This window comes from Meriones unguiculatus, chromosome 6 (genome assembly GCF_030254825.1).
Source record: "Meriones unguiculatus strain TT.TT164.6M chromosome 6, Bangor_MerUng_6.1, whole genome shotgun sequence".
Classification (NCBI taxonomy): Eukaryota; Metazoa; Chordata; class Mammalia; order Rodentia; family Muridae; genus Meriones; species Meriones unguiculatus.
Window position 1 is genome coordinate 76594627 of NC_083354.1, and position 25427 is coordinate 76620053.

The 25427-nt window shown below is 44.4% G+C and overlaps 1 pseudogene; it reads left to right on the forward strand.

Moving 5' to 3' along the window:
- Positions 1-15825: 15825 nt before the first annotated feature.
- LOC110553686 (ezrin-like) lies at positions 15826-16618 on the forward strand (annotated as a pseudogene).
- Positions 16619-25427: the final 8809 nt, after the last annotated feature.

The window sequence follows — 25427 nt, forward strand, 5'->3', positions numbered from 1 at the left end:
ATGGATTTCCGTATATTGAACCACCCCTGCATACCTGGGATGAAGCCTACTTGGTCATAGTGGATAATATCTTTAATGTGTTCTTGGATTCAGTTTGCAAGTATTTTATTAAGTATTTTTTGCATCAATGTTCATAAGGGAGATTGGCCGGAAATTCTCTTTCTTTGTTGAGTCTTTGTGAGGTTTAGGTACCAAGGTGACTGTGGCTTCATAGAATGCGTTTGGTAATGTTCCTTCTGTTTCTATTTTGTGGAATAGTTTGAAGAGAATTGGTGTTAGCTCTTCTTTGAAGGTCTGGTAGAATTCTGCGCTGAAGCCATCTGGTCCTGGGCTTTTTTTGGATGGGAGACTTTTGATGACCGCTTCTATTTCTTTGGGGATATAGGACTATTTAGTTGATTTACCTGGTCCTGATTTAGTTCGGTAAGTCAAATCGATCAAGAAAATTGTCCATTTCATTTAGATTTTCAAATTTTGTGGCATATAGACTTTTGAAGTAAGTCTAATGATTGTTTGGATTTCCTCAGTGTCTGTAGTTATATCCCCCTTTTCATTTCTGATTTTGTTGATTTGGGTGGTGTCTCTCTGCCTTTTAGTTAGGTTGGCTAAGGGTTTGTTGATCTTGTTGATTTTCTCAAAGAACCAGCTCTTGGTTTCATTGATTCTTTGAATTGTTTTATTTGTTTCCAATTGATTGATTTCAGCCCTGAGTTTGATTATTTCCAGCCGTCTACTCCTTCTTGGTGTGTCTGCTTCTTCTTTTTCTAGGGTTTTTAAGTGAGCCATTAGGGTGCTTGAATGAGCTGTCTCGAATTTCTTCTTGAAGGCACTTAGTGCTATGAACTTTCCTCTTAGCACTGCTTTCATTGTGTCCCACAAGTTTGGGTATGTTGTGTCTTCATTTTCATTGATTTCTAGAAAGACTTTAATTTCTTTTTTTTTTTTTTTTTTTTTTTTCAATGCAGTTTATTCAGGAACATTGAACAATCCTCGGACCCTGGGGAAAGCCAGCCCACAGCTTAAATAGCCTCTGGGTAGCCAACCCAGGCATGCCACGGGGGCAATGCAGATAGGTCCACATACATGGAAGCAAGCCAGATCCTCGGCCTTAGCCAAATGTGGAGTTGTTCCTGACAGAGAGCACTCACCATCGGGAAGGTGGAAGGCGGAAACCAGCTCCATCTTTAAGGCATAGCATTCTGCAGCTCTCTACAGTTCCCCCTTTTTGTTTTAGACGCATCAGGCAAGAGTAGAGGTCTGATCTCTGATATTAGAAATAAATTGGGACTTTGTACAGATGTTCATTTAGGTGTCATCCACCCAAAGAGCATCGGACCCGTCCGATACCTTTTTCTCAGAGGCGGGACCTGGGGCATCAACCCGCATGCAATCAGACATGCTCTTCTCTGGGTCCAAAGCGGCTGACCCTGAGTGCAGTGCTTAGCCTCGCATCCTGAGCGTATCATTTTAGCTTTTTATGGTATCCAACCATGCTTGGGGAGAATGTCTTGCTTCAATGGCTGTAAAGGCCTGAATGATCATGGCTGCATCACACTGTTGTGAGACTCTAATCTTGCATATATACCACAGGCAAACCAAGGAGACCAACACCAGAAGGCCTGCTAACACTCCCATGCCCGCCCATTCCTTCAGATGATTCATGGCTGCAGCAATCCATGTTGATAATCCTGTGGCTAGTCCTGCGTCCACTCCGGTAGAATTTACTGTGACAATGGCCACTCTCAGCTGCTCCATCGTAGTATCGAATTCTCTAGTCCAATTACCTAAAATATAGCTCGACAATTGTTTAGACAGATTTGCAGCGCAGGAAAAATTCTCATGTTGTATGCTAGTGACACAAAGTCCAGCATACTTTCATTGACAGCCAGGTTGAGCGATTTGCCATAGGGTATCAATTTGCTCCTGCAAGAGGTCAATCCTCTGATTGAACACCATCAAGCTTCCTTTTAGTTGAGCATTAATTCCTTTATGTACAACTAAGGCATGAGCTACATTGGCTAAATGATTATTCAGGGTCTGAGCAGTCTGCCCAGTATGACTCATGGCTAATGCCCTGGTGGTAGCTCCAACAGCCGTCAATGAGATGGTAGTAACAATGGTGGCTGTAGTTCCAAGATCCCTTTTCTGTCTGAAGAGAGTCATAGCGTGAGGGGCATCAATGGGCATAGGCATCCAGTGAGGCATGCGAGTAACCAGGGCATACCTAACTTTACTAGCATTGGGGTTTAAAAAAAAGCGAGTATCATTACCACAATTACTTGGCTCTATCTGGCTAATAATGAATAAAAATGGGGGATATAGACAAACAGGTGTGGGCTTATAGGAAATATTATGAGAAGCCTTAACCCCTCGTTGGAGCATCCTGCGTCAGTTCTAGAACTAGCAGTGGTGGTGTCCGAGGTCTGAGTAGGTTCAGGAGACCATTGCCCCCAGGGGCGAGACGTGCTCCATGCCAATTGACTAACTCCATGTTTGCCTCCCTAATTTCTTTCTTTATTTCTTCCCTGACCCAGCTGTCATTTAGTAACAAGTTGTTCAGTTTCCGTGTGTGTAGGCTTTTTGCTATTTCTGTTATTGTTGAGGTCCAGCTTTATTCCATGGTGATTAGACAAGATACAAGGGATTATTTCAATCTTCTTGTATCTGTTGAGGCTTGCTTTGTGACCCACTATATGGTCTATTTTGGAGAAGGTTCCATGAGGTGCTGAGAAGAAGGTAAATTCTTTTGTGTTTGGGTGTAAAGTTCTGTAAATGTCTGTTAGGTCCATTTGATTCATGACCACTGTCAGAGACATTGTTTCTTTGTTTAATTTCTGTTTTGTTGACCTGTCCTTTGTTGAGAGTGGGGCGTTGAAGTCTCCCACTATTAATGTGTGGGGATCTATATGTGCTTTAAATTTTATCAATGTTTCTTTAACAAATGTGGGTGCTCTTATATTTGGGGCATAGATGTTCAGGATTGTGATGTCTTCCTGGTGGAATTTTCCCTTGATGAGTATGAAGTGTCCTTCCCCATCTCTTTTTATTAATTTTGGTTGAAAGTCTATTTTATCAGATATTAGAATGGCTACTCCTGCTTGCTTCTTGGGTCCGTTTGCTTGGAAAGTCGTCTTCCAACCCTTTACCCTCAGGTAATGTCTATCTTTGTGTCTTAGGTGTGTTTCTTGTATGCAACAGATTGCTGGGTTTAGTTTACGTATCCATTCTGTTAATCTGTGTCTTTTTATTGGAGAGTTAAGTCCATTGATGTTGAGAGAGATTAATGACCAGTGGCTGCTAGATCCCTTGATTTTGATGTTGGCTGTGGTCATCAGGTTGTGTGCTTGGTTGCTTTTTGTTTTACTGAAGTGAGGTTATTTATTTCCTGTGTTTTCTTGAATGTAGCTAGTTTTCCTGGGTTGTATTTTCCCTTCTAGTGTCTTCTGTAATGCTGGATTTGTTTGTAGGTATTGTTGAAATTTGTTTTTGTCATTGAATATCTTGTTTTCTCCATCTATGAGGACTGAGAGTTTTGTGGGGTATAGTAGCCTGGGCTGACATCTGTGTTCTCTTAGGGTCTGCATGATATCCGTCCAGGCCCTTCTGGCTTTCATAGTCTCTGTTGAAAAGTCAGGTGTGATTCTAATGGGTTTGCCATTATATGTTACTTGGCCTTTTTCTCTTGCAGCTTTTAGTATTTTTTCTTTGTTCTGTATACTTACTGTTTTGATTATTATGTGGCGGGAGGATTTTCTTTTCTGGTCAAATTTGTTGGGTGTTCTGTAGGCCTTATGTATTCTAATTGGCCTCTCCTTTAGCTTGGGGAAATTTTCTTCAATGATTTTGTTGAAAATATTTTCTGGGCCTTGGAGAAGGGAGTCTTCTTTTTCCTCTATACCCATTATTCTTAGGTTTTGTCTTTTCATATTGTCTTGGATTTCTTGGATGGTCTGTGTCAGGAATTTTTCGGATTTAACATTTTCTTTGACAGATACTTCGATTTCTTCCATTGAATCTTCTACACCTGAGATTCTTTCTTCCATCTCTTGTAGTTTGTTGGTTATGCTTACCTCTGTAGTTCCTGTTTTCTTCCCTAGATTCTTCCTTTCCATTATTTCCTCCATTTGTGTTTTCTTTAATTTTTCCAATTCTATCTCCAGGTCTTGAGTTGTTTTCTTTACTTCCTTCACCTGTCTGATTGTACTTTCCTGTTTTTCTTTTAGTTCCTTCAACTCTGTTTCTTTTATTTCATTCAGTGCTTTCAGCATTTCCTTTCTAAAGGCCATAAACTGTTTGGCTGCAGCTTCCTCTATTTCTTTGCGGATGGCAATATTCTGTTTGAGTTTATCTTCCTCTATGTCTTTACGTATCTTATTTGTTTCCTCTGTTATCATCTTCATGAGCATAGGTGTTAGGTCATCTTCTTGGATTTCAGTTATGCTGGGGTGTTCAGGGCTATTTGCCCCTGGGTAACTGGGTTCTGGAGATGCCATATTGCCCTGTCTTTTGTTGCTGGAGCTTTTACGCTGGCCTCTACCCATTGTGCTATCTTAGGTGTTTGGGGTTATTTTCTGGTGGTTCCTGGGGATCCTGTGGTGGAGAGAATCCCCTTTGCAGAAAGCTGGTTTTTCCTGAAGGATGTCTTCTCAGCTTTTTGGGTATAGTCCCTGGATGGCTGGTGTTTTTTCAGGAGTTGCTCACCTCAGGGATATAGACCTGAGTGGTAACTATGGTCTTTGTTAGTCGAGAGGGTTCTCCTCTCACCCAGGGAAGTCCTGAGGGCAGCTGCCACGTTTCTGGGTTTCTTGTTGTAAATTTAATGATCAGGTGCTGTAACCCAGTTGGACATCAGGCGAGCAGCAACTGTTTGTGCCTGTGTCTGGAGCACAGCTGAGTGTTGGCCCCACTGGTCTGCTAGACTGCTAGACTTTTTCTAGGGAAGGATTGGGTGATTTAAGTCAGTACAGTCTTCTTCCTTCCCTGTGGATTCTCTGGAGACACGGACTCCCAGTGTCTTTTTTGCCCTGGTGCACACTGCTCAGTGTCTGCCAGCTGGCTGGCCGCAGAAACTGCCTGTGCCTGGAGCACAGTTGAGTGATGGCGGCTCAGTCTCCGCCAGCTGTCTGGTGCGCAGAAACTGCCTGTGTCTGCCTTTGTGGCCTTTGGGAGCCTGGGTGCCTCCCTAAGCTGGGTATTTTTCCGGGGACGTTTTCAGGCTGGGGGTGTCGGCTAAGTGCTCTGAGATCAAACCAGCCGTTTCCCTCCCTGTGTGTTTGCACCGGACAGTGAAACTCTTTCGCTGGTTCCCTGGTGCCCACAGTTCTATCTCAGGCGGCGAATCAGGCGTGCAGGCATGCAGGGCTCTGTGCTGGAGCCTGGGTCTCGGGCTCTGGCTCAGGGCTGGGTCCTAGGGTGCCCGTGGAACCTGAGTCTTTTCCAGGGGATGTCTGGGTGACCTAAGGCCGGTCCCAGTCGTTTCCTGTACCCTGGGGTTATCTCTCTACTGAAAATTCCAGTCTCTGATAGTGTGGTGCGCACGGTTCAGTCTGGGACCGTGACCAGAGACACTGGCTTGTGACTCTGGGCTGGGGCTGGAGCTGGCAGCCAGCAGCCAAGTGTCTGGCAGAACCGGGATCTCTTCCGCGGTTTAGCCGGGTGAGTTAAAAGCTGATTGAATCCCCCACCGTGGGGTATCCTCTCACCTGGGAAACAAAATGACTGTGTTTTATGGCCGCAAGTTCTGATTACTGGTCACTATGCTGATCCTGCTGCTGCTGCTCAGAATGAGAGTCCTCCCTGCGCCACCATCTTGCCCCTCCTCTCTCTGCATCTAGTTTCTTAAAATTCTTAGAGCAGTTGGAAGAAGGGACTCTGTGCTTTCGCTTCGCAACAGGCCTCCAGAAAGAAGCTGTGCCCACTCCAGTTCTCTTTGGCATGATTACTGATTGGAGCAGGAGAGTGGAGTATGAAAGGGTAGAGAATGCATGGCTGAGGCCCTTTGAGACACAGTCCCTTGTCTCCATTCTGTTGCTGTAGTTTCAAAGCACCTACTAGGCTAGGGATGTAGCTCAGTGGTAGAATACCCACTTGCCTGGCATGTGTGTAGCCTAGGGTGCCATTGCCCACTGTTCCCATGCACAGGAAAATGACTAAAGACACAGAAATTAGTGCATTTTGTTAAATCTATTCATAAAAACCAATGGAGGTGATTTAACTCATGGACTGTAGTTGGTGAATCCCAAACCAGACAAATATTTTGGATGTAAGGTACCATGATGCTTTAGGACAGTAGTTCTCAACCTTCCTAATGATGTGATCCTTTAATATCGTTCCTCAAGTTGTGATGACCCCCACCATAAAATTATTTTGATGCTACTTCATAACTGTAATTTTGCTACTGCTATGAACCATAATATAAATATCTGTGTTTCTTGATGACCCCAGTGAAACAGTCATTCGGCCCCCCAAAGGGATCATGACCCACATGGTCAGAACCACCGCTTTAAGACTTGCATAGATGGGGTGGACACTCTTCTATCACCATTAGCATACTCTGAACACATTCATAATTTTTTTCCAAAGCTGAACGACTTATACTATTATTTTTCTTAGTAGTTATTATTATGTTAAAGTTTTGTGTATGTTAGTAAATTGGATAATCCACAACTTCATTGTGATTTATACTGCAAGTAGAATTGAGACTCCAAAATTTTTTTTTGCTCAGCACGATACATAGAGATGTCTAGCTGGATATGGTGTATGCTAAAGGGGAGTAGTTAATGGGGAGTAGACTGTTTATAGATACAGTATTTTATTTCTGAAAAATAAATGATAGCATATTTAATGTTAGTCTTGTAGTAATAGCTTCTCACTCATTAGCATACTTTCATGTGTTTTGTTTTTTGAAGCAGAGTCGCGTGATGTGGCCCAACTTGACCATGAATTTTCTGTCTTTCTGCCTCAGCTTCTCGTACCAAAAGGTTGTGCAGGGGTCACCCAGCCTATGCTGTCAGCGAGACTAGATGAGATGGGACTGTGAAGATGTTGAGGGGAGGAAAGGTGGCAGGAGGATTTTGACACTGAATCTGTGTGTGATCCTGTTGCTTCTGGGTAGTCCTTCAGGGGACTTCTCATTAAGCCTCCAATATACATCCTAAATTCCATCTGTTTTCCTCTTATAAACTCCAAACCCAAACAAATTCTTACTGTGTATATTTGATATAAGATTGTAGACTTTGATTTTAAAAAAAAAACCCTACTTTATTTGGAGTTCCTTAAAGCCTCTACCTCTCTTCCAACCCACCCCCCCCAACCCTAGGTAGGAGGGAAAGAAGGTTAGTAGGGATAGGAGATGTAGACTTTAGACATAGTTTCTTGGCGACAATTTCACTCTTTGTCGTCAGGATGCTCAGCAGTCCAGCAAACCAGCAAACCACCAGCAGCAGCAGCAGAATGAATCATCAATCCAGCAGTAGCAAAAGCAACAAGGACCAGCAGCAATGGGGGCAGCAGCAATCTCCTTGAAGTATTCTCTAAAGCGGGAAGTGAAGCGTCCTCTCTCTCTCTGTTTCTCTCTGTATCTCTCTCTCTGTCTCTGTCCGTCTCTGTCTCTCTCTTTCTCTGGGCTTCTGTATATCTTCTCAGAGTCCACATCAAGATGTTTTTCAGCTGGCAAAAACCATGCACCCTGCACAAGGCAGTTTCCAGCTGACAAAGATCATGCGCCTCCTACGAGGCTGTTATCAGCCGTGGATTCCTGAGTCCCACACTTGGGATTACAACAAAAACATGTTTATGTACCATAACCAAAACTTCCACTACACAGAATTGCTAATTCTGGAGAATGGTAGAGCAAGAGAAGGATGATATCAGAAAATCTCTCTCTTTATGTCTAGAGCTTAACCATTGCTGTAGGGGAAAATAGAATTCACATGTAATAGTTCTAGTCCCCTGGAAAAAATTATGTTGTCCCTGACACCTGGGAACAGGTAAAGGAACACCCCCCCCCCGCCCCAACACTTAATGTTTGCATTTAGAGTTCTCAGGTTATTTAGAGTTCTCAACTGTCTCTCATGGTACAGGTCCAGGTCAGGTTCAATGCCTGTTAGGTTTTCTAGTTGTCATGACAGTTGAAAAAAGACTTATAAGTCTCTTGACAGCCATATGGAAAAGGAAGGCTCTGCTAAGAGGCATGCTGGTAGTATCAAAAGGAAGTGATCATTGGAAGCAAGAAGGAGGGGCAAGAGAAAAAGAAGAAATAGTCTTAAAGTGAATAGAAAGTTGTATAGAAAGATTTTTATGCTTTTTTTTCTACCACAGAATGATATAAAATGAAATTTTTTTTTCCATAAATTTTGAGTCCAGAAACCATATATGGATCATCATTAAAAGATCAGCAATATAAAATTTGGTACCTAAGATTAGTTAGAATTTGTATCCAGATCAAGGGGTTACCATGGGAGCTATACTCTATAAATCTGTGCTTTTAATACAGTATATATATATATATTAATAAAACAATGATTCCAGGGTTTCCTTTTCTCTTTAATTTTTTGTTTTTCTCACTCAGAGAAAAGCAGGCACTTAAAAGTGAGTCATTCTGTCTTCCAGAGAGACTTGTTGACAAAAGTGGAAGTAGAGATATAGAGTTGTTTGTCGGTATCCATGGGAGACTGCATGCTCAAGGCCCTTATACAGAACTAAACACTCTTTGCACGGAACCAGTCTACATCCTCCTGTACACTTTAAATTATCACTTGATTATGTACAACACCAAATACAGTGGAAATGCCATGCAAATACACGCAGCCCTGTGGTGCTTGCCAAACAAAGGCAGGAAAGTCTCCACAGAACCAAGACGGTTGCAGTTCAGAAGTACTACCTCTTGGCCCCTTCACAGAGTTCACAACCTTTCCTTGAGACTCCTGGGGGATGAGAGCACCAGAAAATTAGAAGCCGCAAGCACTCATATTCGGTCTTGAGAAATCTATAGACTTCTATGGCATTACTTTTGCTGTATTCAACTCCATAGAAGTGACTCTTGGGGACTGTGATGTTGTGGTTGTAGAGAGCCTGCCTAAAGTTCATAATCGGGCCTGGGGTTCAAGTCTAGGCATCTCAAAAAAAATCTTATTCAACTCAAGGTAAGTAAGTACTTTAAGGGCAGCCAACTAGGAGGCACAGATTACAGGGACCATCAAAAGCAATCTTCAGATGCTTAGCTGTGGTCAAAATCCACCCTTTAAAGGATAAGGTTGTACCACCCTTGAGGACATTTAAAAACAAGGCTGTAGGTATCAACCACATGACCAGTTGAAGAGACTAGGTCATGGGGGAGAAACACACTTTTGAGAACATAAAGGCTGATGATTGGAACCCTCTATGGTGTCACTCCGATTATATTTTTACTTGTTGCTAATTGGCAAAAACAAACAAACAAATAAACCCCGAAACCTAAAATCTTATTCTGTTTTCCAAAGCAAAACAGGTAAGCAAAAACTTCCTCATGTGAGTGTAGCTCCTTCTAACTTCTAGGGCCCTCAAGATGAACAGGAAAGAGTGATTACCTGTTGTGACTCAGTTTTGTCATTTGAACCTCTAGACCAGTCATTCTCAACTTGCGGGTTGTGACATTTTTGGGGGTTGAACAACCTTTTCACAGGTGTTGCCTAAGACCATCAGAAAACACAGTCATTTACATTACAGTTCACAACAGTGGCAAAATTACAATTATGAAGTAACAACTAAAAAAATTTTTATGGTTGGGGGATCACCACAACATGCGGCGCTGTATCAAAGTGTTGGCCGTAGTGTTAGGAAGGCTGAGGACCACTGCTCTAGATGTGACGGTTAGTGTTGTTCCCTTGCCAGAGCCTACATCACCCGAGATGAACGTCTCAAGGCATGCCTGTGAAGGACTGTCATGATTACACTAATTGATGTGGGAAGATCCATCTTAATTGTAGGCAGGGCCATCCCTTGGGGTGTTTAAAACAGAGGGAGCAAGGTGAGCACCAAACACATTTGCATTCACTGTGCTCTCATTCTGTATCAGGACATAATGTCACCAGCTGCTTCCTGTTCCTGCCGCTGTGACTTTTCTGTTAGAACGGACTGTAACCTGCATGCCAAGCCAGAGCCTTTACCAGAGTATTTTATCACAGCAGTGAGAAAAGAAATTAAGACAATAAGCTGTCCAGATTGAGAACCTGCACCCAGTCTAAGGCCATCATCGTGCTATTATGCCCTGTGTGGTCAGTGGGATGGGAAGAAGACCCAGACCCCAGTTGGATAGAGCCAGACAAGAGAGTAGCTTACCTTACCCTATAAAAATTTTGTTACTTAAAAAATTAAACTCTCCTGGCTTAGAAGAAGGAGAATTCATATTTAGAAATACGGAGATACTGTGAAGTAGGGGGGGAAAATGGTATCTTGAATCCTGGCGGTCCAAGTCCTGTTGGCTCAGAGCCAAGCTTCAGGATGCTTGTTAGAGATGCTCTCGGAATGCAGATTGGGGTGTCTAACTCTCTTAACGGCGGTCAGGAGGGCTGATGGTCTCCACTGCACGCTGTGAACCTGCCACATAAGCAATCACACTCTTGGCACTAGCAGCAGCTCCAGACTTTGGCCTACGCCCAGTTCCCTATTTTGTCCAAGTTGCTGTTAGCCTTTGGTTATTAAGCCAAAGCTTTGTTCTACACAGGCTGCTATTGATTGGGGTTTCTTATCTCTGTCTCCACAGATAAGTTATATATTAGCAAGGCTATTAAGGGGTGGCCTTTCACAAAGGCAGAAAGTCTAACTCTTTGGTAGCCGGGGTAGTTCTCAGAGTCAGGAAATGCAGTGTTGAGGAGTGTTGGGTATCTTGGTGGTGTTTATAGAAGTGATGTCACAAAGGGGTCCAGGGAGACACACCTGGGCAGCCAAGTTGTGAGGAAACATGTCCCTTGTTCACATCTGTATCCCAGTTGGAAGTTGCATCCTGTAGAAGATTTCTTTCAGGGATGGTGTGTGTGTGGTGTGTGTGTGTGTGTGTGTGTGTGTGTGTGTGTGTGTGTGTGTGTGTGTGTGTGTGTGTGTGTGTGTGGTGTGTGTGGTGTGTGTGTGTGTGTGTGTGTGTGTGGTGTGTGTGGTGTGTGTGTGTGTGTGTGTGTGTGTGTGGTGTGTGTGTGGTGTTGTGTGTGCATGTGCGCATGAGTATGTGTGTGTATTCACATGCACAGCAACCCCTGTAGGGATGAGAAGTCTGCCTTGTGTTCATTTCTGCTTTCTTTTGGGGGGGGGGAGGGGGCAGTAATGGAAGTCTAAGGTGGAAGTCTCTTAGCTTATTGTTTCCCTCCTTGCAAGGCCAGACTACGATACTTTAGCCACACACACCCCTATCCTCAGCTGGAAGAGAGTGCGGCAAAGGGTGTGGGAATTGTTACAGTTTGTTCCCAGTTCCTGGCCTCCCCTCTCCCAGTGGTCTGAGCAGTGTTTCAGACAAGCCACTGCTCGCTCACCAGCCTCTGGCTCAGGGTACCAGCATCACTTAGTTTGAAGAAAACAAAGGCTGAAGGGAAGAAAAAAAAAAAAACTTTCCTGGAATCTGTCCTGCATGTGAGAAGGAAAAGAAAAGAACAGAAATGTCAAAGCCTGAGCTTTCATGCTGATAGGATCTGTAAAGAGAGACTTTAATTTTTTTTTCTTTTCTTTAGCTATTATCACATTTTCTATTCACACCCATTATTAAGCGTTAGAAGCACAACAATAGATTATTTCAAGAAAGGGAGGAGCTAACTTTGCTAACAGAACAAATGAGTGAGGCTATTTCTAGTCATCTGCACCCCCTCAAATATGTTACAACTATAAATAGGAAAGAAGCAGGGGATGAAGAAAAGCGTCCCCAGAGAGAGGAAGGATATACAGCACAGAGGTCATGGCCGTGACCACCTTCACACGTAGCCAAACCTCTTATCAGGATAAAGAAATGCCTGGTAAAGGTGTGTTGACATGGACAAAGCTGTTTCACAATATGAGTTAATTATTGTCAGAGCTCTTACTGAATTTTTGGAGCAAGTTTTAGCCTATTTATCAAACATTAGTCTAGGCATGAACTGACTTGCTGTGAGCAGAGCCACAGGCCACCATGGCACCTGGCTGCTGGCGATCTTTTGCTTCAGGGTCTGGTAAGGAGCAAGCTCCTTTTCCAGCTAGTGTGTCTTGGTTTAGGGGTCTGAATGCCCTTGCTGGAAACTGGCCACAAAGTTTTGGAGAGTCCTATTTGAAGTTGCTAACTCAGTTCTAGGGGAAAAAAAAATCTATCTAATAACAAGTCCTCTGAAGACCAGTAAAGCAAAATCCATTAATAAAGAGAATTTATTCCAAATTTTAAGAACTTAATTTCCAACTTGCTGTGTAGAAGTAATAATTGGCATGAGCAAGAGGAAGCCTCCGATTTCTAAAATTTTTATTCGCATGATTTTCACAGAGGAGGCACCACTCTAATGATGTGGGAAGCAGAGGCACGGAAGACCTGAGTTCAGCCCTGCACAATCACATCCTGTTGTTGGAGGCTGATGCACCTGTTCTCATGGGACAGTGCAGCCCCAGGGAAAGGTGGCGTCAGGGCGCCTACAGATGCCACAAAATTACATGCAAACACCATGTGTACATACATGCTTCCAGGAGAAGATGAATCAGGCTTTTAAGTGCGATGTGTAAGGATTTTCCTAAGAAAATGTCCAACAACTTGGAGTGTATTTATTATTTATTGATATTGGAAACAAGAACCAACATTTATTGCTGTGCCAGGACATTCGCTAGGCACTTTACAGCTCACTTGTTAAACCGTCACAGTACGGCTCCACATTCATGAGGGGTGCTGGCCCTTGTTTATTTATTTATTTCCCCAGCTGAGAACCTTTTTCTTAAATTTATTTTTAAATTTTTGGTTGCTTTGAGACAGAGTCTCATGTCTGGGAATCTTTCCCCACCCTGACATTGCCTGGGTTTGCGGTCAAATGCACCAGTTAAGCCTGCGGGAGTGCTATGAGACTACCGTTAGCACACGTGGCCTTTTCTCCACTTAGCCCATAAGATCAAGGAGACACCATTCACTTCTCCAGCTTCTGATTTCTGTACTCGGGAACTGGATGCCTGAGGGTTAAGAATCTGTCCAGGAGTAATTGCTGATGAATTCTTGATGAAGTTAGTTATTATTACTTATTTGCATTTCTTCATTTGTAAGTTAGCAACATTTGCGCTCCTCCTAGCAGATCCTTTTCCTGATTTCAGTGAGCCTTTGGGGGAAAATGAGGTGTCCTCCCCCCCCCACACACACTTAAAGAGGCTCTGCCTTTTCATTCTCCCCCTGTATCATTTGAGCTCAGACAATGGGACCGACCATGTAGCCATCCTGTGGAGTCATTGGAGCAGGAAAGGTCTGCCATCTGGGTTGTGAGTTCTTGGGAGGAGGCTCTAGCTGACCTTCCATTTCCCACCATGATAAATGCTTCTCTATAACCCCTTCTGCTTTCTTCTCTTTAAAGTAACCACCGTCTCTTTCAGACTTCTGAGAAGACTCAGCACATGGCCAGTGTGAGAGGTCGTTGTTGCCCAAGCTGGAGCCTGGGCGAGCTGTTCTGACAGTAGGGGCATCCACCAGGCATGGGTATCTATGAAGAGGGTGGGCTATGGTGAAGAGCAGTTGACTGCTGGGTGAGTCAGGCCTTTCCCACAGTCAGGCTCCGGCACTGGAGACCCTGCTCTGGCTGTGGTGGGAGGATTTCCTAGGTCTGAGTTTGCCTTTTCATTCCCAAAGGCACCAACTTCTCTTTTAGCTCTATGCTATGCTATTATCCAACAATATATGTCAATGTGTTTCTTCCCTCCACACTCTCCATGACTACACAGACTTCTTCTTCTTCTTCTTCTTCTTCTTCTTCTTCTTCTTCTTCTTCTTCTTCTTCTTCTTCTTCTTCTTCTTCTTCTTCTTCTTCTGCTATAGAAATCCCTGGACCTGGCAGATACCAGGTATTCAGGGATTATTTCTTAAATGAAGCAAAGTTGTAAAAGCAGTGAAACCTTGAGATATGAAATACTTAACGGCTTGCCCAACTGATGTTAAACTCTGCTTCCAGTACATTGTGCCAACTTGGGACTGTGTTTGAGTATTTAGGGATGGGTGGAAGGAAGGATTGGTGCCAGTTCCCCGGGTACTGCTGCAGACTTAGGATATGGGTTTGTGCCAGCCAAAGCAAAAGCAGTATCTTTAGATTTTATACTGAACTATTTATGTTTGTAAGGTTATATGTTTTCAAAGACAGTGTTTCTGTTAAAACTCAGACTTCCATGCTGAGCAGACTATATAAGTGTCAGGGTATCGGTGTAAAGCTACCTCAGTATGAATAAAATGGCTGTCCAGACATTACAGTATCGTGGCAATGAAGCACAAACATTCTGTAAATAGCTCCTTTTTTTCTGGTTTGACAGGCTGGGCAAAACTTGGCTGTTCACACAGTCTTTGTACAGTTTATCAAAGTCTCAAATGGAAAATATACTCTTGAGGTTTTAAAAGATCTTAAGAAAAATAGAAGAGTTCGTTTCATCTGCAGACCCAGCACAAGTATTAGCCTGGCCTGCCAAGCTCAAAGTGGAACAAGAATGTGACTATTGCAGCCAAGCTCAGTGCTCATAAATTCAAATATGCATTCCTTCTACTGGAGGACAGCTTCCTTCCGGTCACTTGGAGGAAGAGCTGACTCTCCGATTGCTCACTCTTCCATGTCTGAGTCTTGGAAAAATGCTATAAAGTAAATAAAAATCTTTAAAGTGCCCACGAGATATTTTCTAGCCTATTTTCCAGCACGTCTCATGATGATGCTGAGCAGATGAAATTGTGTAGCCACAGCCAAACTTTATCTCCAAGTTTACCAGTAAATAGTAACTATCAGCTACCAAAGGCGCTGGAAAAAGAAGGACTGACAAGGAAAGAAAACTCTTTCATGCTCTGCTTCAATGAGAAATGTTTAGATGAAGAGAAAAGTTATCCCTTTGTTGTGTCAAAAAGGCTGTTTTAATAATGGTGTTTTGGGCTGCAATAGCTTCAGAGTGGCACCTACTAAATAAATTTTCTTCAGCTAGAGGTTCACATCGTCAGGCTGTGTAAGCAACCAGGACCAGGCTTAGCAAGGAGCTGTACATGCCATCAGATATGTTTCTTTCGGTTATGTGTGTGTTGTGTGTGTGTGTATGTGTGTGTGATTACTATTAGGAACTGTGTCTGAGCTTCAGATGGTGATATGGAGCCCTGAGTTTCAACAGGGATTAAACAGGGGCAGGAGGACATCAAATCTTCTCTAGTGAAGAGGAAGATGGAATCTGTCATGTGTCAGCAGATCAGGAACAAGTCAGCAAGGAGGAGTGTCAACAGGGGCCCTCCTTATTCCAGAAAACCAATGGCGTAACTACCACCATCTTTAAGTCTGATAAAACCTTACAAGCAGGTTGAGAATGATAAGGAATTCCTTCTGCTGGTAGGTTCGGAGCGTCTCAGTTGCTGTGCAGTGCTGAGTTTCCAAAGATTCATACGGCCACCAGCCGCTGAAAATGTTAGAGCTCGCCATCTGGCCAAACACCACTGAAAAACAGCTTTTGATCAGGTGGTAACGACGATTGGCCTCAGGAAGTGTGGGCCTCCAGTGTGTAGATAGTAAAGATTTACTATCTGCTTGAAGCTTGATTAAAAAGGTGTCTGTACAGGAGGCCAGGAAGGAGAACCCTGTCCAATTCCATTTCCTGGCTACATTTTCCCCTGTGGGAGTGTCTGAGGTGTCATCCAGGACAATGGCAGAAGCTCCTCTTTCTCCAAGCTGGGAAGGAGGGCTGAAGGGGTGGGGTTGGGGGAGGGAGGCTCTTAGCTGGGAGATCTACTGCCCCCTGGAGGTGGCAGTACTCCTGGGATCACATGCTTTGCAGACCAAGTTCAGACACTATAATAAGGAAATAAACAAATTTGGTCACCTCCGCTTGCTTGCAGGGCTAGTCCCTCAGTGAGTCATAGACCAGCACAAGCTCATCAAGGACCAATGGGAGGACAGTTTCCAAGTGTGGCGTGCAGAACGTTGCCAGATGCTCAAAGACAGCTATGCTGGAATATTTAAAACTTGCCTGGGACCCGGAAATGTATAGAATCAACTATTTTTAGATTAAAAACAAGAAAAGAATAGACTTTTGGCTTGGAGTTGACAAACTGGACTAAATATTCATGAAAAAGATGACAAGTTGACTCCGAAGATCAGCTTCTCTTGGAGTGAAGACGAGAACATCTCTTCCAATGACGTAAAAGGATGTCCTTGAGGCCACTGACAGGAAGGCACCTGACTTTGTTCTCGGCCTGAGGATTAACAGGTGGGGCCTGCAGCTCTGCATGAAGAAGAAGCCACGCCCCTCTGAGGCCCGACCAAAGAAGGCCCAGGCGTGGGAGGAGAAATGACAGGGGCGTCTGGAGCGATGGCACTTGGAAGCAGAGAAGAGAAGAGAAACTGTGCAGACAGAGAAGGAGCAGGTGCTGAGGGAGAGGGAGGAGATGATGCTGCAGAACCGCAGGAGTGTGAGCACAAGATCAAGACACAGCTAGAGAGCTCTGAGAAGATGAAGAAGGTCCTTCTGCAGGAGGAGAGGGAAGCAGGGAGCCTAAGAGGAGGCTGGCTGTCTGGAGGCTGGTCTCCTGGCTACCCTGCTTGCTCAGGAGAAGCTGGAGAGATAAAGGACCAGGAGCAGCTGGCTACACAGAAGGGGGAAATGCATCATTGGGCGCCAGAGGACGCACGGAGGCACCGGGAACCCGAAACTGAGGAAAGGCAGTGCCAGGCTAAAGAAACTTGGGTCTACCTGTTGAAGTCCTTAGAGCTATACCTGGTGACGTTAGCTCTTCCGCCGACACCACCCCCGGGGCATGAGCCGATATATTACCATGAGTAAGAGGGTCTGCAGAACGAAGGTGCCAAGCCGGCGCTCCTGCACGGAGCTCTCCACAGACGGCATCTCAGAGGACCATGGCAAGGATGAGGGTATCGCCAAGGCTAAGAGGAACGGGTGTGTGCAGCAGCAGCCACGGAGTCTCAGCCGTCGAATAAGAGGGCGCACAGCGTCATTGCAAGGCTGCGACCCCAGGTGCCTCACCGCAGAGCGTTCACACTTGGCCCCTTAACACCCTGAACCTAGAAAACTCCTGGAGGTGCCCCTTGACAGAGAGAAAGAGCAGTTACAGGCAGAACCTACTTTTCAAATTGCAACACAGTGCCAAATAGACCTGATTTTTAAATGATAGTTACCAAATTGCTTCCCAGGGAGTCAGACACGTCTAACGTCCAGCAAACTCCAGGCGGCTGGTGCAACCCAAACTTCAGCATCACTAAGGACCACGCGGTGGCTGACATCTGTACCTGCCGCTTTCTAGTTTTGAAATGAGCTCAAATTGACTGGTTTGCTTTTCATTCCTACGAAGGGTCTACCTTTGTGCTTTGAGGGATGAAAATTATTTTTTAAAATTGAGTGTAATGTGTGCTCCCCCCCTCCCACACACAATGGTTTTGTTCTTCCAGACAGCAAGCTGCTCAGACCTCTGACAGAGGCCACTGTAGCCACTGAGAGTGTAAGGACCAGGACTTGTCATGGCTATCTGTTACAGCCCATTGATGGACTCACATAGCTAGTGATCCAAAATAATTAAATATTGAAAACCAAATAGATTGAGGCTAGCAAGATAACCACAGTGTCCAGATGGAGAATCCAGACCCTTATCAGGTACTCTCAAGTACTCTCACTCCATCTTCACAAGGGGCTAGCCGTTGGCAGCTTCATCTAGCACCCTGGATCTGGCCAGCCCACATCTCTCTTGTCAGGCTTCACCGACTTTGGCCCTGCCTGCCTCAACCTGCATCAGTGTTCCAGATAAGTGTTGTGTTAGCATCCTCAACTTCACCTCTTCATTCTCCAGAATGTTTTTACGGCACAATGGGATTTGGCCTTTTCCTTCAGATCTAAACTCAGCTCTGAAACCCTTTTTCTCAGCCAAGAGAGCCAACTTGTATGCCATGGAACATTTTTATTATTACAATGTTAGGACACATTTGAACATATTAGTAGGTTTTTACCAAAAGTGCATTCTTAAGCAATGGGTACAAACAACAATTAGCTTTCAGACGCTTTCTTTCAGATATTCCTTTCAGATGCTGCTGTTGTTGATATGGTTATACACATCTATGCTCCAAATGTTTTGGAGACAAATTCTCAGGACAGGATACCTAGAAGTTTGTAAAGGGGGAGTCTAATGGAAGGGGCTTGGTCTACGAATTATCTGCCCTCATGGGTGGATTCACACTTTTGCCAATGGGCTTGTTGGGGGGAGGTCTCACTATCTTTTACTCTCTGGTGTGTGAGGGCACAGCATTGGTTTTCTGCTTGACATTCTGCCCTGTGAGGATGCGGTGTGCTGGATCCTGGATTCTGTACTTCCCAACCTTCAGAATTGAGAGAATTTTATGTACCACCCAGAGCAAAGTAGACTGAGACACACACTTTATCTTATCATATGATACCCCAATATTTTCTGCTTACTCCATTCCTCATGTCTGTCTTTTCCTATTAGGAAACAAGCCCTGACCCCAAAATTCCTCACTGTCGTATCTAAAAATTTTGTATCTGACAACAGGTTGTATCTGAAACCCAGTAGATAGTCTATGGTCAAATGAACAATCTTATTTAACCCTCAGTATATGCTTATGGGATGAGTTTTAGTAACTTTTTTTTCCTAGAAGAGAAGAAAAAAAAAATAACCCTGTAAGACAATATGCTTTTCCAGAGTCACAGTCAGCACCAATAGTACAGTCATGTTGAGGTTCAGAGACAATGCTATTCTGACACATTTATTTTTATGAGATTTTCCATAACATTTGCCAGCTTCTCTTGCCTCAGATTTGTTAAGGATTTTGCTTGAAATTAATGGGATCTAAAGGGGAATAATTTCTCAGAGCAATGGTCATGGGGACGGCGATAGATCCGTAGGGAAAGGTGCGTGGCTGCAGAATAAATTGAGGGTTATCCAGGATCAGCTTCATCCTTGCTGTCATCCCTCCTGGGTTCGGCCTTTACCTTTGTTGAGAGCAAAAGAAAGCTCTTTGTGCCTGGTAACCTTTGCATGGTTTTAGCCAATGGATTGGTTCCAGATTTGAGAGTTCTTTGTTCTCCGTCGTTGGTCCAAATCCTAGCCTTGAAGGGCTTGCCACATTCTGATGACACAGAGCAGGGTAAACTTGGATGATTGACAGTGGAACAAATCCACAGGTTTGTATCCCTGCGGCACAGCATATCAGCCTGCTCTGAGGCCACCATGAGTTAGAGATGCAGAGGAAAGAGCAAGACAGCAAAGAGCGGCTCAGCAACGCTGTGCATGCTCGAACCATTCTGTGGATTCCGATCACTCTTGCCACCTGGCTAGTGCCCAGCCCACGGCTGATAAGTAACAAACAGCTGATGACCCGTGGGAGCTCTCCTCTTCCTGTGTGCCCTTGTGCTTTCAAATATGGACCTACCTCACGTTACTCTTTTGTGGAAGATTCCAGAACCTTTTTGGAAGATTGTAGAACCAGTAACTTATTAATTCCACTTGACCGAGGTCCATAGAAGACGATGAAAAGAGCTAGGTTAGACAAAAATAGTCGAAATGGATACAGCCTCTGTGTCTATGCCAGCCAGTTGTTTTCAGCATCTCAGCAAGGATGTAAAGAAAGAGGCCCCTGTCCCTCCTACCCCATGTGTCTGCTGGTTACTGACTGGTACCGACACACTTCTGTGTCAGTCAGCTTTCTATTGCTATGACAAAATGTCTGACATAATCAGCTTACAAGAGGAAATATTTATTTTGGCCCACAGATCTGGAGATTTTCAGTCAATGATCCATTGGTTTCATGGTGAGATGATGCAGATCACATACAGGAGTGAGCCATTCAACTCTTAGTAGCTAGGAACAAAGGCAGGGGGAAGAAAAGTTAGAACTCACTGTACCCTTTGAAGGCATGCCTTCAGTGACCCAAGACCTCTGATAGGTTCTACCTCTTAAGCTTGTCAACACTTGATACCGACACTCAGGAATCATACTTTCAAGGCATAGACCTTAGGAAGACCCATGACATCAAGCTGCAGTACCTGTCTTCTCTTTGTCTAAAGCTTCTGCATTCTGCCCTTGGAATGGAGATAGAGATGGTGATTGCTATTTTCCCACCACCTAGACAAAGTGGTTTCAGAAATACTTGCCACTTGGTGCGTATTTGTGCATGTAGCTCAGTAATACAGTTAGCATAGATACTCTATGATACTCTAGGTTCAATCGCTAATGTAATAAAATAAGACAAGACAAAAATAATATAAACCTTTGAAACCAAAGAAACATTGCCATTTCTTTTCATAGTGGCCCCAAAGTTGAAACAACTCAAATTTCTGCCATCTTTCTGAATGGATACATAAACTGTCCTATAAGAGGAATTAACAGCTGTCACATACTATGACAATATGAACCTTAAAAACATGGTTAAGCAAAATAAGCCAGTGACAAAGGATCATATGCTACATGCTTTTATTAATATGAAACACCCAAAATGCAAATCTAATGAGACTGAATGCACCTGCATTCTTGTTTTCCTAGAGTTGGAGGAGATGGGAAGGTGGGCAGGGGGCTTTTTATTAGGATAATGCAAATATTCTAAGGCTTATTACAATGGAAACAACCCTCTGGGAACACACCAAAGACACTAAACTGCACATTTTAAGAGGGGCAACGCATATGTGTAAATGAGACTTCAGTGAAGGTGGTGGAAGGGAGTGGAAGGAGAAAGATGAAGGAGGAGACCAAAGAGTTTGAGTCAGTGGTTGTACAGTTCTGTTATACAAATTCAAAACCTTGATTTTCCTGGAGTTTGGCTTGAAATAATAAGTCCCAACGCTTCACTTTCCCTCTTCTCTACTTTTCTCCCCCCACCATTGCCTTTGCGTCCTGTACCCTAGAAGTCCTCCTGTTAGGACAGTGGATTGCAGCAGTAAGGGTGGCCTCCCCAGAAGCTCCTGAGCTTCAAGTCGTGCAGAGCACAGTGGGCTCTTTTTACGCACAGTTGCTTAGTGAACGCTTCAATTCAAGCCTGAGTGATGAGCGTTTTCCCCTGGGAGCCGAGGTCAAAGGTTCGCTCCCTTCAGCTCAAGTTGGTTTTCTTGAGCGGCATTCTGCTGAGTCGTTCCCATCCTCATCTGGGAAGGTTTTCTAGCATTCATAATTTCTCCTGGAGAGGAAAAAGTAAACAAACAAACAACAAACAAACCTTGAGCCCTCGCCTGTGGGCTTAAGTTTACCAGGATGGCTTATGGATTTGTAGATCTATTTTGGGTGTCCTCACAAGCCTATCAAGTCTCTAGGCGATGGGCAGAGCTTTAAACGAAGACGTTTCCAGACCACACGGAGTAACTGCAGGCTGCCGTGAACAACAGCATTGTGAGTGGCTGTCCTCTGAGCAAGGCAACTGCCATCCTTGGGCGTTCAGCTAGGCCTGCTTGCAGAAAGAGCACTTACAACCCCGCCTGGATGTTAGGCTGTTAGGGTTGTGAGACTCTCACCTCTGCGTCCAGCTGCTGGCCACCACCTGTGGCGTGCAAATGCTGTGGGGGCGGGGTTAGAGCACAGGGCCCAAGGGAGGACCGGAGGAGTGGGGTGTAGCTAAGGGAAGCCAGTCCTCAGCCCCCTCGGATAAAGGCTTTTTGGGTGTGGCCCGTTGCGGGAGGAGCACCCCACCTCCACAAGCACCCTCAGCGCCCCTGCAGGGAAGCCCAGGAAACTACCTGGTCGGCCAGGGTGAACTTTAGCAGAGTGGAGCCTCAGTTTGTCCTGGGGAGCTTAGGAAAAGAGCCTCGCCAGGGAAGACATTTGAGCAACAGCCGAATACGAAGAAGTGGACTCCTGCGACCAAGCTTGACCAACACAGAGCCCGTACAAGCACACACACACACACACACACACACGCACATTCTTTCTCCACATTCTCTCTCACATACCCAAAAAAATACACAACGACATCCCCGCAAACACACTCCTACAGGTTCCACAGACACTAATACAATTACACACACCCAAATGAACACACACTCAGTTATACACACTGACACACATAAAATGACTCACACCAACACACCTACACACTCTCATGCACACACACAAACTCACACACACTTCAACCCGTTCCCACACACTCATGTACATATTCAAATGCATTCTCACACGAATTCACATACACTTGCAATTCACACACCAACACCCCCACATACCTGCCCAAATTCATACATGTGCACGCTCAGAAATAATCTCATGCTCGCTCACATCCTTACACACATTCATATACTCACATGCATTCACATAGGCTCCCTTACATGCACACACACACACACACACACACACTAACACTAACACACATACTCATACACACCAACACTCAAACTCACTCTCACTCAGACACACTCCCACTCACCTGCACACTCATACTCACAACCACACTCATACACATGCACACACAGACTCACATACCACACACCCAGACATACACTTCCAAACTCACGTACATGCCCCTACCCATATATACTCTCTCTCACACATACACACTTGTGCACACTTCCACTCATATACATACTCATAGACACACATAAATACACACTCAGCCACACACGCTCTCACACAGAAACCAATACTGTGGTGGTCTGAATAGGAATGGCCCCCAATAGACTCATGTGTGTGTGTGTGTGTGTGAATGCTTGGCCCCTAGGGAGTTGCACTATTAGGAGGTGTGGTCTTGTTAAGGAGGTGTGGCTTTGTTGGAGGAAGTGTGTCACTGTAGAGGCGGGCCTTGAGGTCTCATATATGCTGAAGCTCTGCCCAGTGTGGCACACAGTTGGCTGCCTGCAGAACAAGATGCAGAACTCTCAGCTCCTCAGCTCCTTCTCCGGCACAATGTCTACCTACACTCGGCCATGCTTCCTGCCATGATGACAATGGACTAAACCTCTGAGCCTGTCAGCCAGCCCCAATGAAATGTTTTCCTTTCTAAGAGTTGCCTTGGTCATGGTGTCTCTTCACAGCAATAAACCCTAACGAAGACACCTACACACTCATATACACACAAATACAGTCACACGCATACCCATTCATATATCCGTAGGATATATATATATTCATAATTCATTCTCCCCCACTGTTTATACTTTTTGCAATCTGTGTGCAAAGCCATGGCCAGGGATGTGCTGTTTCTGGTCTGTGAGGAGATTAAGGAGGGAATAAAACAAGCACATTTCTCTGTCACCCCATTCACTAAATATGAGTAATGTATTTCCATAGTGCGGTGCATTGGTTATTTTGTGGCTCTTCATGAAGAACGTTTATTCGTAGTCGTGGGTCTCAAACTTAAAACACTGCTCGACTATCTGGAGCACTTGTTAATGAGCATCTGTTGACCCCAGTCTTGGGGCTCTTGATTCAGGTTTAGGGTGGTCCTGGGTTTTGCATAGTTAAGGAGTCCCCATCCTTAGACAAGGGTTATAGACCTTTGGGGGCTGGGCACTTCATTGTTTTAGTGGATATCTAATTGGTGTGTGTGTGTGTGTGTGTGTGTGTGTATGTGGTGTATGTGTGTGAGTTTGTGGTGTGAATATGTGTGTGTGTGTGTGTGCTATGGACATATGGTGTGTGTGGTGGGTATCTTTGGGGTGTGTATGTGTGTGTGTGTGTGTGTGTGTGTGTGTGATGTTTCTTATGAAATGTAGTTTGGTCCAGTGACTTGAAGGTGAGAATTTTACAGCTCATTTCTTATTCTACGTCTTGGTTTTAAACTAGATGGCTGTTATTTTAAGTTTACATGTTCCATTGCAAACATCAGGATCATTCCCAACCTCATTCCCAGTGGGACTGTTGAAAAGCATATTCCCAACCAACCAGGATTTGTTACAGAAAGAGGTTGGAGGTGGCTGCCTAGCTGGCTTCTCATCTGTCAGTGCAGGGCAATCTAAAAATAGGTGCTCCGGGTGGGTCCAGGCAGACAAGAAGGGAGAAGAGGAGCCATCTGCAGAGCTGCTTCCGGGTACTCAGTTTCCCTTTCTTTTCCCGTTGGGACAATAGAAAGGCACTGAATGATCAAAATTCCAAACTGGGTACCATGTTAAGTAGGATTATGAGAAAGGGCCAGTCAGCGCTGGGGACACAGGAAGGCAGCACTCAGTTCTAAATTATATTTGCAAGGTTTGCTGAGTCCACAGGAACAGTGAGCGATGTTCTTTGTCTACATGGTGTCTTGGTATGAAGGAATGCACATGTGTCTTCTTTCATGAAAGTGTCTGTTTTGTCTTTGTTTGAAAACATCACTTGGAGCTTTTAAAACAATTGATGCAATGTGTCACACTTATCAAATTAGGAAGCATGAATTTGCACATTGTGAACAGTTATGACAATAGAGCAAGTCATAGATGTCCTTAGAGGCCCTCATGCTCTTTCTGTTTTTTTTTTTCCTCTCTCTTTTAATTTATTTTTTATTTATTACAATTTGTTCACTTTGTATCCCAGCTGTAGTCTCCTCCCTCATCTCCTCCCAATCCCTCCCTCCCTTTTTCCCTCTTCTCCAATGCCCCTCTCCAAGTCCACTGATAGGAGAGGTCCTCCTCTCCTTCCCTCTGACTCTAGCCTATCAGGTGTCATCAGAACTGGCTGCATCATCTTCCTCTGTGGCCTGGTAAGGATGCACCCCCAAGGGGGAGGCGATCAAAGAGCCAGACACTGAGTTCATGTCAGAGACAGTTCCTGTTCCCATTTCTGGAGAACTCACTTGGAGAATGAGCTGCTGTGGACTACATCTGTGCAGGAGTTCTAGGTTATCACCATGCATGGTCCTTGGAGTATCAGTCTCAGCAAAGACCCCTGGGCCTAGATTTTTTTTCTTCTGTTGCTCTCCTTGTGGAGCTCCTGTTCCCTCCAGGTCTTTCTATCTTCCCCCTTTCATGTAAGATTCCCTGCACTGTGCCCAAAGTTTGACTATGAGTCTCAGCATCTGCTTTAACACCCTGCTGGGTAGAGTCTTTCAGAGGCCCTGTGTGGTGGGCTCCTGTCCTGTTCCCTGTTTTCTCTCTCTTCAGATGTCTATCGCATTTGCCCTTCTGAATGAGGATTGAGCATTGTCTCCAGGGTCCTCCTTCTTGTTTAGCTTCTTTCCTCCCACTCTTTCAAATTACTTATTCTCCATAGAGTAAATGCTGCTCAGTCTTCTGATATTATACATATGTTTTGGATTTTAAGTTAAATCTGTGATTAAAATATAAATATATGGTAAGACAAAAAAGTCAGTTCTACAAAATATAAAATAAAATATGGG